The sequence below is a fragment of the Crocuta crocuta genome, unplaced genomic scaffold, assembly GCF_008692635.1.
Source record: "Crocuta crocuta isolate KB4526 unplaced genomic scaffold, BGI_CrCroc_1.0 scaffold556, whole genome shotgun sequence".
In the NCBI taxonomy this organism is placed as follows: domain Eukaryota; kingdom Metazoa; phylum Chordata; class Mammalia; order Carnivora; family Hyaenidae; genus Crocuta; species Crocuta crocuta.
In genome coordinates this window covers 5,775,928-5,791,948 of record NW_027527436.1, presented here as the reverse complement: position 1 = coordinate 5,791,948, position 16,021 = coordinate 5,775,928, and positions in this window count along the sequence as shown.

Sequence of the window (16,021 nt, the reverse complement as noted above, 5' to 3'; positions counted from 1 at the left end):
CTCTGGCCGTCCGCTCCCCATTGTGTTGATGGGAAGCAGCTGCCAATGGACTCTTCTTCACTGGAATCTGTGCTCTTCATTTATAAAAACACGTAGCAAGGTTCGTGGGAATTAACGGAAGGAACCAGTCCAGAAAAGACTGGACAGGGAGACAGATGCACGACTATTAGTATCTCTCTTTTTACATTGTCCAGCTCAAGTGATTTTAAATCCAAAATTCAAACTCACATAAAGATGAGCTTGATTTCAAATTCACAAATACAGCACAAAAATGGTTCTGTCTCAACTCTATGATCTTCTCTAATGATTTGCTTTTTTCCTAGGTCTTGTTCTGGTCCTTTTTCTGTCACTTGACCCAATGAAATACTGACCTGGCTTAATCTCTAACCCTCTTATGTAGCATAAACAAGCACTAAAAGGCATTTTTTTTAGTATTAATTTATTTTTTTTTNAAGTCCATTTTCATTCATAATTTTGTCTATTTGGGTGCTCTCTCTTTTCTCTTTGATAAGTTTGGCTAGAGGCTTGTCAATTTGGTTTATTTTTTCAACAAACCAACTCTTGGTTTCATTGATCTGTTCAATTGTTTCTTTGGTCTCTATGTTGTTTATTTCTGCTCTAATTTTTACTTTTTCTCTTCTTCTACTGGGTTTAGGGCGTTCTTGTTGCTCTGCCTCTAGTTCCTTTAGGTGAGCTGTTAGACTAAAAGGCATTTTTAACTAAAACACATACAAAGAAACATGGAAAAGAGGAAAACAAAAGCAACAAACCAGTGGGGAGCTATAGCTCAAAAGCTCAACATCTAAGTCATGTCCATGTTTTAGGACTGGTGCTTGAAAGCATAGGAACCTCCTAACTGATAAGAACCCTAAAGCCACTAGACTAGGTGGGTAACATGTCAGGACAGACTGCTGGGCTGGCCTGGTTCGAAGTACAGTTCATACTGTGATGGATAGATTATCTTGTATTAGAGATCTATGCCACCATTCTGAAAATCCTTCATCAAACTATAATATTTATCACTAAGTAAATGCTAGACACTGACATTAGAAAGAGGGAAATAGTTTTACCCCTTAATTGGTGATAATGCAGAAGTTTGGGGAGGTTCTAGGTTGGCAAAACATCACACAGCACACTTAGCATCAGCCAGGAATAAGAAGCAGATGTTAGCTTCGCCCAGCACTGACATGAACAGTGGGTGATCTACAGTTGCTAAGCCACTGGTGAAGATCAGCCAAGCAAAACAGTTTCTTGGTGAGGGAGCCTCAAGGGGGTGCCTGCCAGGGTGGTCAGACTCTTCATTAAAGATGAGACTGGCCAACATGCAGAGCCTTACTCGGAGGTGAGTTCAAATCCTCCAAGAAGACTCTTCCTTCTTGAACCAGTATGCAGGAGACATGCTTGTGCTGTTGGTTCATGGGATGAAATACAGAAGGAAGATATATTTGCTAGAAAAAACCTTGTTTATATGTCTTGGAGGCTGCTGTTTTTGCTGCTGTTCTTACTAAATGATTTGAATTGTTCTTCTGTGAGTCCAACATGATATCAAAGAAGCTCCTTGATTACTGGGGGAAGATCAATTAGGCAGAGCACGAAAAAGGTGGAGGGACTTTATTCTGCTGCCCATGTATTCATTCATGTAGCTCAGCCAAGTCACAATCGTCACGTGTTTCTCTGTGCATGTTCTTCTATCGTTTTTATTCCCAACATTGAAAACTCTCTGTGCCCAGGAGATTGTCGCTAGTCTTTCTTACTCAACCATTTTGCGCAGAGAGAACCCAGTGCTTGGTGGGTTTGATGGACGAGAGTTCTGCAGTGTACAGCCTCCAGGACCGCAGCAGAGGCTGAAGATGGTGACGCAGGGAGCGCTGGTTGGGGCATGAGGGTGGGTCTGAGGGGAAGAGCAGACTTACCACCCAATATTTCGCATGACCTACATGGATGGCTTTGTGCGTCTTTTGATTTCCGTGTCATATCTCCCGGAATCCGTTCTCAGCCTCTCAACAACAGGGACCTTGCCTCTTATTTTTATTCCCAGGGCCATCTCTAGCAGCTGCTGAGTACCCAAGGATTCACAATTGCCTGGGAAGGCCATAAAGCAAGACCTGAAATTGAATAATAATAATAATAATAATAATTACTGCCTTTCTCTTTTCCCTAAATTTTGTGATTCATTTTCTAATAAGGGATACCCTGGCTATTCCTTTTGTCTTGATAACAGCAGTTATAAATATAAGGCTCCTGGGTGTCCTCATACCCATTTCAGGACGCTCCCCACTTCTGGATTACTCCGGGTCTAGGATTGTGCAAAGCTGGCTTTTTGACTGGACAGCTCTGGTTCCGGTTCAGGAAAGTGGAAGACACACGAAGCTCTGGCCCCTGGTGAACCCCTTTGGTGTCTTTCTGACCTGGCTTGGGCTTCCTCCTCACCCCACTGCCCCCAACTTGCTGATCTGGTATCTATTTTGGGTGGTATCTCCAGAGCTGGCCTAGAATGGAAAAGTATGTTGGATTAGTTGTCTGGGAAGTGCTTTTTGTTGAACTTTCCTAACTTGAATGTTGAATCTTCTTGGTATTGAGCTAATTAACAAAACTCTTTCCATAGTCTTTTCCTTTCTTTTATAATAGGAATCCAGTCTGTCTGGCACATACTAGGCACTCAATAAATATGTACCATGGAACAAATATGTAACACTAATTTCAAAATCGGTAACGAAAAATAATATGTATTGAACAGCAAGTTCGTGGCAGATGTTGTGTTGAAGCCTCCATGTAGTTTTCATTTACTCCTCACTAGAACTATCTGAGAATAATTTTAATGTGCCGAGGAGGCCAAGGATCAGAGAATCTAAATTGTTTTCTGAAAATACCTCCACCAGCGGAGCCAAGTTTTGAACCACGCTTTGTGTTCAGGTAAGATTTCAAAATCCAAGGTCTTGCCCCTATAATGCTGTAGCCAACTAAGTTGATAAGCTTATGTTTACATAATTTTTGCATTACTGGTTGTTGAACATTCCAGCCTATATGTATTATGAATTCCTGGAACGCAATGTGTATAACACATTGCTTATCCTATTCTTTCAAACATTCTTTCTTTCCTTTTTTTTTTTTTTCCTAATTTAGCCAAAGGTATGACTTTTCTTCCCATCTCTCTAAGGCAGGGTTTCTCAACCATGGTTCTGTTGACATTTGGGGCTGGATACTTCTTCGTTGTTGGCGGCTGTCCTGTTATTAGAGGATGTTGAGCAGTATCCCTGGCCTCCACCCACTAGATGCCAGTAGCACCTCCACCAATCCAGTCGTGAAAATCGAAAATAATTCCAGACATTGAAAAATATTCCTGAGGGGACAAAAACACTCCCAGTTGAGAATCACTGCCTTCTACTGAAATCCTTTTTCTCTCCATTCTCTTTTCTTCTTTTTATATATTTTATTAAAAAATTTTTTACATGTTTATTTACCCTTTGAGAGAGAGAGAGAAAGAGCATGAGGAGGGTGTGTGCAGAGAGAGAGGGAGACACAGAATCCAAAGAAGGCTGCAGGCTCTGAGCTGTCAGCACAGAACCCGATGCGGGGCTCCAGCTAACAGACCACCACATCATGATGTGAGCTGAAGTGGATGCTTAAGTGACTGAGCCACCCAGGCACCCCTCCTTTGTTTAAAAATACTGTATCAATTGCTAAATTCTGTTGCTTCTTTCTGTTAAGTCTCTTGTGTTTTTATTACTTTTACTTATGCCCTTATCTCTTCTTGAAGTGTTTTTTCTGCCATTGGTATTTACGACTTCCAACTCGTCCTGTACATTGGTGCCAAATTAATCTTATCAGTCATGATGCTTATCTACTGAAACATCTCAAACACCTCTCTCTTGCTAAATGAATACATTTTTGACTCTGAAGTTGTTGAGCTGTGTCTGTAATTAGTGGGTGAGTTTAAATGTGGGAGGTTGGCTTCATGAAAACATTGTAGAAGTAGATCAAAGCCACTAATGGGCTTCATCAAAAAGAAGGTGATGTTTTATATCTCCATTTATTTTGTAAAACCTAACATATTAGACCTTCCCTTCCTCATAGTTTCAGTAGATTTATCTCATAAAAACCCTTGAACGTGTCTACTGAAGGGAAGTACTTCAGAGACCAAGTCCATTCTTTCATGTATTTTTTGTTTATTCAGTTTTCTATTAAGCAAATTTTGGAGAGAATATATATTATTCATTATATATAATATATTATATCTTTTTATTTTATTGTATATTTATTACATATATATTTACATTTAAGCTAAAATTTAAAAATGTATTGGCATAAAGCTATGCATAAATTCTCTTGACTTTTAAACCTCTGTTCTATCTATGGATATAGTCTTTTTTCCTCTTAATAATGTTTAATAATAATTTTTCTCTATTGGTTTTGGTCCACTGTGCTAAATTACATCTCTTTTATGTCTATTTGGAAGTGTGAGCTTTAGTTTTGCTGTTCTTTTCTTTGTTTTATCTATTTTTAAACTTTTACTTTTTATATTTTCTTATTTATGTTTTTATCAATTATTGTTTCTTTTCTTCTATTGTTTTGGTTTTTAGATTTAATCACTTTTTTCTAGCTTTGTGTTTTGGTTCTTATTATTTACATTATTTTATTCCTATTTATTTATTTATTTATTTATTTATAATGTGTTAAAGAGAGAGAGAACACATGAGCAGGGGAGAGGGGAAGAGGGAGAGAGAGAATCTTTTTTTTTTTTTAATGTTTATTTATTTTTGAGAGATGGAGAGAGACAGAGAGTGAGAGGGGGAAAGGCAGAGAGAGAGGGAGACACAGAATCCGAAGTAGGCTCCAGGCTCTGAGCTGTCAGCACAGAGCCCAATGCAGGGTTCAAACCCACAGACCGTGTGATCATGACCTGAGCCAAAGTCGGATGCTTAACTGACTGAGCCACCAAGGTGCCCTGGAAGAGAGAGAGAGAGAGAGAGAGAGAGAGAGAGAGAGAGAATCTTAAGCAGGCTGCATGCTGAGCATGATAAATAAATAAGTGTTAAAAATTAAAACAAAATGAATACTATACTTTTTCAATCTCCTTTAAACCCTCACACATTAATTTTTTCAGACTGTTTCACACAATAAATATCACGGACTTAATTCATGTTCTAGTTATTGATTTTGTTTGTCTCTCTCAGCCGAGGGTTTCTCCAATCTGTTCTTGAACTGTTGTTGGCACACTCATTCAGAACACAAATTTTAATTATTGTTCTCCTCTTTCATTCTGCATCTCTTCTCTCCCTCTCTCCTTCTCACCCCTCCATTTTTTTAAATTTAAAAAATTAAACAAAATATGTTTTAAATTCCCTACAGACTGAGGGCTTACAAGGGTGTTTTGGACCTCCTACTCCACAGGGGTAACGATTATATTGAGGGATCTGGTTGTAGAGCCCGGGTGTGGCTTGGTTCAGCTTCTGGCTAAAAGGCCATATTTTATTTTCTCACTTGCTTGGGTCTCCAACTACCTCTAAAACCATGGCTTCCTTTTCTCCCCACACCTTCCTTCCTGGAGACAGAGGGTAGAGCATGGCCCTCTTTCGTTTAGAAAGACACATGGCTCTGTCTGTATCAGAGACACGTGTCTATGTGTCTGTAAGTTAATCTGGTACCAGGAGAAGCAGCAAAGGTTGGTGAGGAGGCAGAATGACCTCAAGACCAGTATTGGCGTGTCTTCCTGAAAACTATCCTGGACCAAACTTCTACTGAGGGAGAGGGTTTTCAATTTTTTTTTTTAATATTTATTTATTTTTGAGAGAGAGAAACAGAGTACGAGCAGGGGAGGGGGAGAGAAAAGAGAGAGAGAGGGAGACACAGAATCTGAAGCAAGTAGGCCTGTCAGCATAGAATCTGATGTGGGGCTCGAGTTCACAAACCATGAGATCATGATCTGAGCCAAAGTCGCATGCTTATCCGACTGAGTCACCCAGGTGCCCTAAGAGGAGAGGGTTTTCTAACTTAGGAATAGGTTTGAGTGAGAAACGTTTACCTTTCCTGGTTCTGCTTGGGTTGACATGTGGACCGTATGCATCAGTGAAGTCCAAGGAGAGGGCTTCTGGAGCGGACCCACTCACCTGCTAGACACATTCCCACTTATTGCACTGACATTACCCACAGGACCCTAAACCGAGAAAAATCCAGGGCTCATCTGTAGGGAGGTATAGGAGTGTGGACAACACTGACTCCATCTTTGGCTCTCCATCTTATTCATGCCCGCGCCATGACCTCCCTCTGAGCTGCATGTTCTGGGCCCCTTGATCTTTTTTTTTTTAATTTATTTCTAGGAGAGAGAGAGAGAGAGAGAGAACGTGAACAGGGGAGGGTTAGAGAGAGAGAGGGAGACACAGACTCTGAAATAGGCTCCAGGCTCTGAGCTGGTAGTCAGCACAGAGCCCAACACGGGACTTGAACCCACGAACTGCGAGATCATGACCTAAGCGAAAGTCGGCCGCTCAACCGACTAAGCCACCCAGGTGCTCCAGTGGGCCCCTTGATCTTAATGTATGCCCTGACTGAATGAGGGAAGGCTTGTTCTGATCTTTCCTAATGAGACCCACAGAAGGCACCACTTTAGCTAACTAGTAGTGAGGACAGGCAAAGAAGGCCCCACTTCAGATAATTAGTAGAGATGGCAGGCACTCAGAAGGTGCTATTTTATGTAAATACTAGAGTTGACTGATGAACAGATGGTGTCACTTTAGGTGACTAACCTTTGACCTTATCACAATATCCCTCGGTCTATAAAAGCTGGGGATTAAGGTCAGACTTTGTGGAGGATAGTTGTGTTGCTTGGGTCATGGCTTGTTTCTCCCTGCCTAGAAGTTACTTTGGATGACACTGTGAGCAGTATGGAGTGGATGGAGTGGTTTACTTCGTTTTCAGTCTTGATGTGCCTTCTCAGCTTGGAGGATACACTACTGGACTTTCTCCACCTTCTATCGCACAGGAGGTTTGCAAACCTTTGGTTCCACCCGGCTGAGACCTTCCTGAAAGAAGAAAGACTTTCCAGATTTAGGGAGCCTCCTGTTCCTGGCTTGCTCAGGCAGTGTCTGTTCTGTCCTTTGCTTGGGTGACCTAATGTTTGCAGAAGTGTACTCCTCTTTACCTGTCTGTGCTGAGCAAGCATCAGTTCCCCAGAGAATGGAATGCCAGGAAAACGCTGGGCTTTTGAGAGAAAGCAGCAATAAGGGTAGTCTTTTGAGGGCCTGTGATGAGCAAGATGCTTTACATCTTCAGTACAGAGATGATTTTCTTTGTTTTTCATACGAGGGAAGAGAGGCTCAGAATACATAAGCCAGGAATCTTAGGTCATGCAGTGTGAGTTAATTTGGGATTCAAACTCTGGTCCCTCAGACTCCAAAGCCTGTATGTTCTGTACCAAGTGGGAGCCACCAGCTGTCTGTCACAGAACATTCTGGCTTTCCCTCTCCTGCCTCACTGCCAATATGCTGTAGTCTCATTTCATGTTCACGGCAGGAATCAACTGTCTTTATAGCTCTTATCAAATTACTTTTCTCCTTTTATCTTAGATTCTTTTTCATCTTTCTGACTTTTGGTGGTAACACTTGTGAATATGTGTGGAGCTGTTATTGCAATATGCCTCCAGTTCCCCCACTTATTTTAGACTTTGGAGTTTCTATTATAAATAAATCACTAATAAAGTCATGCAATCTTTAGGTCCTTATTTAGAGTTAATAAATTTCATTGTCACCATTGGATCTTACCTGGGGATTCACTTGCCATATGCTGCCTCATGTTGCATTTAACTTTCTATTGAACCAGAGGCCAGACACCTGAGAGCCAGCCCTTTTCCTCCCACTTCTTGCCGCCATATGCAATTAGTCTTCTGGCTCTTTTGACTTTACTTTCTTATCAACTCTGTCTTTCCTTTCCTCTTTTGCCAGTTCAGGCCTTTACCATCTCTCTTGGTAGAAGGGGTAAGATAAGATTGTCGAGAGCACAAATCTGGAGCCATACTTCAGTTTCCTCATGTGCAGGACCGGGGTACTAATACCCACCTTGCAGTGCGGCTGTGAGGATTATATAGGGTAATTAAGGTAAAATCCTTAGGATAGTACCTGGCATACAATAGCACATATAAGCATTGGGTATTCTTACTTTAAGTAAGTGTTTGTGGAACCTATGAATGAACAAATACAGGTACTCTGTTGCTCACTGCTCTCGGGGTGAGTGCACGATGATCTAGCAGGGACCAGTGTCCGGGATCCAAGAGAGAGACTCTGGTCCTTGGTCTCCTGCATTTCCGTACTATTTTCCATGCCACGTATTGTATTGTGTGTAATGCCCCAGGAGTTGGCTAAGCCAATGGGTGGCCAGGACCATCGCCCCTGGCAACTTCTCTTTTAACAACGAGGCTTGACTGAAAGTTTACTGCAAGTTCAGTGGCATGGGTAGTAAAGCTGGAAAGGAATCTGGGAAGGGGCTGGGCTGGGTTTAGGAGTGTTAACCTAGTGGAAAGGCTGTTTTCCTAATGGGCTGATAAGAGAGTTAGTTTAAGGCCCAGAGATTAGCATAGACTAGGAGAAAATTCTAATTTCTCAGGTGGAACAGAGCAGCGGGGTTTCTCACAGCGCCTGGGGTGATGGCAGTGCTGTCAGCTCAAAGACCACACTTTTGGGGGATAAGGGTTTAGATTAGAATTTGTATTTATCAGAAGCAGTTGCTACAGAGGGAGGTAATCAAGGCCAAATCAGCTTGGGTGTGTTGGTACACTTAACAACATGCATTTTAGCAGAACCAATTTCTGATGGTTTTACCTGAGTGGCAGAATCCCATTGTAATGTGGATCGGGTTTTTGAAGTTATAATGAGAGCGCTGCTGCAGCACATTTTGGGGCCCATCATTGGACGCATCCCACAACCAAAGCAGTATTATAGGAGGCGCTTTAGGATCGCATTGAACTGTCGGGTAGCGTTGGGCTTGTCTTGTGGAACCACCTTTTGAATGAATGTCTCACAAGGAGAAGTAGATGTCCCACATGATGTGCAAATGAAGACAAACAGTTGGAGTGAAGAACTGAAGGAGGGAAATGCATGTAGGGCTAGAACGCATCAGAGGAGGGAAAAAAAATCCAAACAAAACCACCCAAACCCAGTAGGCCTGCCATTTAAGTCGGAGCCAAAAAAGCAGGCTTGCAATCAATCTTCTAAAGCCCCTGCCTGTGAAGGCAGGAGAAAGGCTAAAGTTAGCATGTGTGGCTTCCTATAAACTGGGAGTAATCTAAAACAGATACTCTCCAAAGGACACTTCCAATGTTTCCTGGCCGTGGGCCAGACACTTCAAAGCCCCATTATCAGTGAGTTGTGGTCCCCCTCTTGGGAAAGTTGGGCGATGCTCTGCGGAAATGTCAGCCCTGGATCACAGTTTCCTCTCATTTCAGTGCAAGGGGGTCAAAGTTGCTGAGGGCGGCCCGTTCTCTGCTGGCGGCCAAGTTGCCGACTCTAACTGTAGCTTTGGAGCTTGGCTTCCATTTCGTCATGAGTTAGGATGCTATCTGACGGGAAGCAGGATTTGAAATGCTCTCTGCTAGCGAACTGATGATTCTTCTCCAGAAATCCTTCACCTTTTTAACGCAAAGATCGCAGAGAGGTTCTGTGTCCTTCCCTTCCCTCCCTCAGCTTGGCATCTGGGATGCTCGAGTGGGTCAGGTGCCAGCTTTGGGCACCCATGCAGGGTGAGCGTCGCGTACTAGGAAGCTCATGAAATGGGGAATCCTTAGAGGCTATTTGGGAAATTATAGGACATCACACATTTCTATTTCCCCAGTCTTTCTTCACTTATGAGCAGTAGTACTTGCTCTAATCGACATGAACTGTAGAGCTGAACTTTCTCAAGCCCAAGAATTTCAATGGGGACTAAATGTCCTCTTTGTAGCTCAGTAAGCTGAGAGTGGTATAAAAACAAGGCCATGTCTACACAGCACGCAAAAGTCCCGACTATGTAAGTTTCCCTCTCCCGGCCTTGGGGAAGCATTAAAAGGTTAAAATGACTAATTTGGATCCAGGAAATTGTCCTATTTTTTTTTTTAATTGATTGAGTCTTACTTTGGGGATCTGGGTGGAGAGAGGAGAGAAATAAAAAAGGGGCATAAGTGGAAAAACTGTTCCAGGCCAGATAGTACCCACCTTTTAATTCTACACCGGCTTGCATGGCACTTTGAGTAAAAAGGAAGTAGTCCTGAGTGGATTCATTATTACATGCCACCATTCAAACTTAAAAAAATGTTTTTAAAATGTTTTTTATTTATTTCTGAGAGAGGGAGAGGCAGCGTGAGTAGGAAGGGTCAGAGAGAGAGGGAGACACAGAATCTGAAGTAGGCTCTGGACTCTGAGCTGGCTGTCAGCACAGAGCCCGACATAGGGCTTGAACTCACAAATTGCTAGATCATGACCTGAGCTGAAGTCGGATGCTTAACCGACTAAGCCACCCAGGTGCCCCCACCATTAAAACTTTTGTCAGAGTTTGGGGTTACCTAGTAAGTGTGTCATTAGGGTAAGCTCTTAGAAAAGTTAGGAGTTTTGTCCTTGATAATCATTCATTCTCTTTCCCCCAGGAAGGGATTAGCTAAAAAGAGATCACACCTTAAGGCTTAGGGATATTTGGCACCTTTTTAGAACATTCTTTTTAAAAAATATTTGTTTGAAATAAATCCCCTCCCCAGGTTTATGGAGATATAATTTATATACAGTAAATTACATGTATTTGTGCAATCTGATAAGTCTTGACATGTGTATATAGTTGTGAAACTATCACCATAATAAAAATAATGCCTATCAATCAGCCCCCTAAATTTCCTCATGCCCCTTTGTAATCTCTCCCTCCCACCCCTTTCTGAATTCCACCACCATTACACCAATCTGCTTTCTGTCACTATAGATTTTAGTTTGCATGTTCTCAAGTTTTGTAGGAATACATTTTTTGGGGGGGGAGGTCTGGTTTCTTTCACTCAGAATAATTATTTTGAGATTCATTCATCTTATGCGTGTATCAATACTTCTTTCATTTTCATTGTGGCAATATGCCACAACATGTTTATCTGTTCACCTGTTGATAGGTGTTTGGGTTGTTTCCAGCTCTTGGTCATTGCATTCTGCTATGAACATGCTAACCACTATGAACATCCTTATCCATGGACATATGGTTTTACTTCTCTTAGGTCAGTACTTAGGTGTGGAGTGGCTGGATCAGAGTGAAATGCTTGACTTTTTAAGAAACTGAATGCTTTTAAAGAAACTGCCGAAGTGGTTGAAACCATTTTAGAATCTTACAAGTTCCTCCATATCCTCTCCAACACTTGCTATAGTTAGTCCGTTTAAATTCAGCCATTTTAACATGCACGTAGTAATATTTTATTGTGGTTGTAATTGGGATTTCTCTAATGGTGTAATGATTTCGAACCTGTTTTATGCTCCTTTGCCTTCTGTATATCTTCTTCAGTGAAATGTCTGTTCAGACTTTTTGCCCATTTAGAAAATCAGGTAGTTAGTTTTGAGAGTTCTCCATATATTTTGGATGCAAGTCCTTTAGCAGACATATGATCTGAAAATATTTTGTCCAACTCTGTGATTTGTGTTTCATTTTCTGGAGTCTTTCAAACAGTTTTACATTTTGATAAGGTCCAAATCATTTTTTTTTTCTTTTATGGATCATGCTTTTGGTGTTGTGTCTAAGAAATCAAAGAAATCTTTGCCTAACCCAAGGTCCCAAGGGTTTTTTTTCTGTTTTATAGTTTTAGGTTTGCATGTGGGCCTATAACTTGAGTTAATTTTTGTATATAGTGTAAGGTATGGGTGAAATTTTATTTTTCCATATATGAATATCCAATGGTTCTAGCACCGTTTGTTGAAAATACTATTCTTTGTCATTGAATTGGTTTTTTTTCACTTTTGTCAAATCAGTTGTCCACATATCTGAGACATATATGGGCCTTATCTTTGTTCCATTGATCTGTTTGACTTTGTTGAGGCCAATATCGCACTGTCTTGATTACTGCAGCTTTATAACAAGGCTTGAAATCAGATAGTGTTAGTTCTCCAACTTTGTTCTTTTTATTTTTTTTCTTCAAAATTGTTTTGGGTGTTAAAGATCATTTTTCTAGATAAATTTTAAAATCAGGTTGCCGGTTTCTATAAATAAAAAACACCTGCTGGGATTTTGATGGAAATTGTATTGAGTCTACAGACCAATTGAGGGAGAACTGACATTTTAGCAATACTGAGTCTCTCAACCCATGAACATGTTGTATCTCATCGTTTATTTAAATGTGATTTAATTTCTCTTCAGCATTTTGTAGATTTCAAGCCTTGTACATAATTTGTGATCTCCTCAGGGATTTCATATTTTTCCATATTATAAGTAGTATTTTTATGACTTCAATTTTCAATTGTTTGTTGCTAATATATGGACATAGAGTTGGTTTTTGTACATTGTTCCTGTATCCTGAGACCTTGGTCAACTCGCTATCTCTAACAGATTTTTGTAGATGCTGTTAGAATTTTCACATAGATAATCATGCTATTAGAACACTCATTAAGACTGACAAAACATCAAGACCACTACAACTTTAAAAGTAGTGTTGTTGGTATATGAGTATATGAGCTTCATTAAGGCTGTTCATGGAGAAAGGGGAGTGTTTTAACGGTTTCCTTCCAGTGGTGGTTCTGGAGTCACCAGAAGGTCGTGAGGGGAATAGAAGTTTCCTTGGCAGACACATGGACCCTATGCATTTGGTTTCCCTGCACAATAGTGGATGGTCTCCCTCTCACTTCCTCCAGCCCAGTGTGGGGGTGCAAGCTCCATGTTACAGTCCTACTTAATGAACACTTGGAATAACTCTACAAACCACACGAAAACTCTCTATGGGTGATTGTGTACTAGCACACATTTCAATTCACTGATAGTGAGTTATGATCTCCCAAATGTTTGAACTGTTTTATGAAAGAGAATGGAGGGGGCATCCCCCAGCAGCAGGACTTTCTCGTCTTTACTTTTTCTTTGCAGTCCTAAAGGTTTCATTTAAAAATGAAAGGTCTTTTTCCCCCTTTGGAGGAAGCTTGTAGAAGGAGCTAAACCACATGGTGAAAACTCACACGAAGCCTGAGCTTTCGGTGTGTTTATTTTCGCTGGCTCAGGGAGGCATGGCCATTGACAGGTGGATTCCCTCCCCTCCCAGATGGCGTAGGCACAAGGACCCCGGAACATGCCCTTCCTCACCTCATCCCCTCACACCTGTGCACAAGCACGGTCTCGTGTTACCTGCAGAATCTCTCTGACCTGCACGTGTAATCCACATTCCTTATCCCCCCGCCCCCCCGTCCCCTATCCTTCCTGGCTCTATGTGTATATTGATGATGGTGCGGACAGTGGGTATTGCTCATGTGTGTGGTTCTGGAAGAAAAGGCAAGATTAGAAAAATCCCATACAAGTGTTCATAAGAACACTAGCTTTGCTGCCCGCTGTCTCTAAGGCAGTGGAAACCTGACAGAAGATGGTTAGTGGTCAAGGAAAAACACTATGACTATCTCTTGAGCATATTTGGGGAAGGGTTTATCATCAGGGTAAGAAGGTCTCTGCTAGTGTTTGTGTATTCAAATATTTTTGAGTGTCAACTATGTGCTAGCTTCTATGCCAGCCACTTGGGATATTCAGTCAACGAAAGAGACAAAAATCTCTTCCTTCTAGAAGCTTATCTTCTAATAAGGGAGAAGAGGGGCAGAGAATAAATAATAAATGTAATAAATAAATAGATTATATAGTAGAAGGTGACAATTGTATGGAGAAAAAGAATAGAGCAGTATTGTCAGGAATCTGGATAGGAGTGAAGAATGATTACAATTTTAAAGAAGGACTGTAGTATACAGGATGATATCTAAGCAGAAGCTTGAAGGAAGGGAGAGAGTGAGCTATACAAAAGAGCTATTTCGGCTGGTATGAATGGTGTATAGTGGAAACTTGCCTGGCATGTTCGAGGAACAGCAAGCAGCCAGCACTATGGTTTTGTGACCTGGTCCAGTCCAGCTCAGTCTGTGATCGCCCTGAATGCAGGAAGAAACTGCTTGAGTCTGGAAGATGGGTTAGATGGGTTTAGGTGCCTGTTAGTCTCCAGTATCTCAGCCTTTGGGTCCCTCTGAGAATACCAGCCTGTGCTTTGGCCACACTGTGTGTTTCACTCCAATCTCCACTCATTTCATCAAGGAACAATTGGGTGAGACTGAACAATGATAGCTTCCACTGCAAAAATAAATTCGAGTATCCTTAGAAGTTGTCTTTGGAGCTGTGTGAGATGGGGTGGAATGTGTGTGTGTGTGTGTGTGTGTGTGTAGGAGACTGTTTCCTGGCAACTGTTCTGAAGATGTTTAGTAATGGCAACACTTTGGTAGCCTTTTCTTCAAGATCCAAGTGCAGTGTATAAGAAAGATGAGAAAAATAAGGTAGAATGAAATAGACGATCTTAGGTGAGCCATAACTTTGAAGGCAATTCTCAAAGTGAAGCTCCAAAAGTTGTTTCAGCATCAGCAGGGCTTTTAGGGAGTGTGTGTGTAGCTGCCTAGGGGGCTACTTTAAGGGGAATACTGATTTGGGTCAATATGCTATGGAACTGATTTGATTCTCAAGGAAGGAAAACTTTAAAAAAAATTTTTTAGTGTTTACTTTTGAGAGAGAAAGAGAGTGAGCCCGAGCAGAAAAGAGGCACAGAAAGAGAGGCACACTTAGAATCTGAAACAGGCTCTAGGCTCTGAGCTATCAACACAGAGCCTGAATGTGGGGGTCGAACGCACGAACGGTGAGATCATGACCTGAGCCGACGTGGGATGCCTAACCACCTGAGCCACCCAGGCGCCCCAGGAAGATATTTTTTGACTTTCAATTTTATTTTGAACATCAAGGAGAGGACCATCTCTTTTTCAAACAAGGAGTGCCTATGGCGTTCTGGTTTCCTAAAATATGGAGGTGGGGAAGGAGGGGTCAGATTGCTTAGGCCTCGGGTCAACTGGAGGAGAGAATGATACCCCCATTGCTGTGCTTGTGTATTTCTCATCATTAGGATGCTATGGCTGTTGTATATTTTAAAGAAAATAATGTGAGTCTGTAGGAGTTCTGGCTGTACCTTTATAGGGGTGATGACTTTTTTGATATGAGGAAGAGTTATGGTTCAGGTCAGAAAATGGTACGAGAAGGGAGAGCGTGAAATGATTTCAGGTAAGAATGAATTCAGTTACTCTGGTGTTTGGTCTTAAGCATGGATGAAGATATTGAAATCTTTCAAAGGGGGCCAGCAGGGGGTGGGACCTAACAGAGTGGCTTCCTTGTGAAAATAGGCCAGAAGTTAGACGTGAGCAGGGAGGAGGCTGGCCATTTGGACCAGCCCTTTGGGCCTGAGTGTAAGTATGTCAGGCAGAGCGTACAGTGTGACAGGGTTTGTTGAGTCCTGGGGCCGAGGAAACCAAGGTAAGATCAAAACCCAGATTCTTTGCGCTTTCTGATTTTTCTCTGTTAAGTGAGAGGAGCTGGAAAATGTGACTATGCTAAGGGGAACCAACAGTGTTGAAAGGAAGGCAGTTCCTCATCCGGGCCATGGAAGTGGTGCCAGTAGGGGATAAAAGTGAGAAGTCTCGCGGGGAAAGGGAAAGTCAGAACAAGGCTGCAGCTCCTTGACTTCTTTGCACCTGGAGACTTGGTTTCTCAAGTTGAAAACCTCTGGTTGGCAGTTCTGCTTTTAGTTTTATTCGGAAAATGGAGATTCCCCTCTAAGGGCTCATATCTTCATTTGCAAGCCAGACCAATTCCCCTTTCCAATCCTTAGCCCGATGAATGTCACACCTGGAGCTTATTATATGTCCGTAGTGCTCTGTCACTGATGCATTTCTTCACGAGCTGCTTCATCACGAGGGTTCTGGATTAATTCAGTTTGATGGTTGTCGGCAGTGGGGTGCTGGATCTCTCTCCCCCCCCCCCCCACTTCCTTATA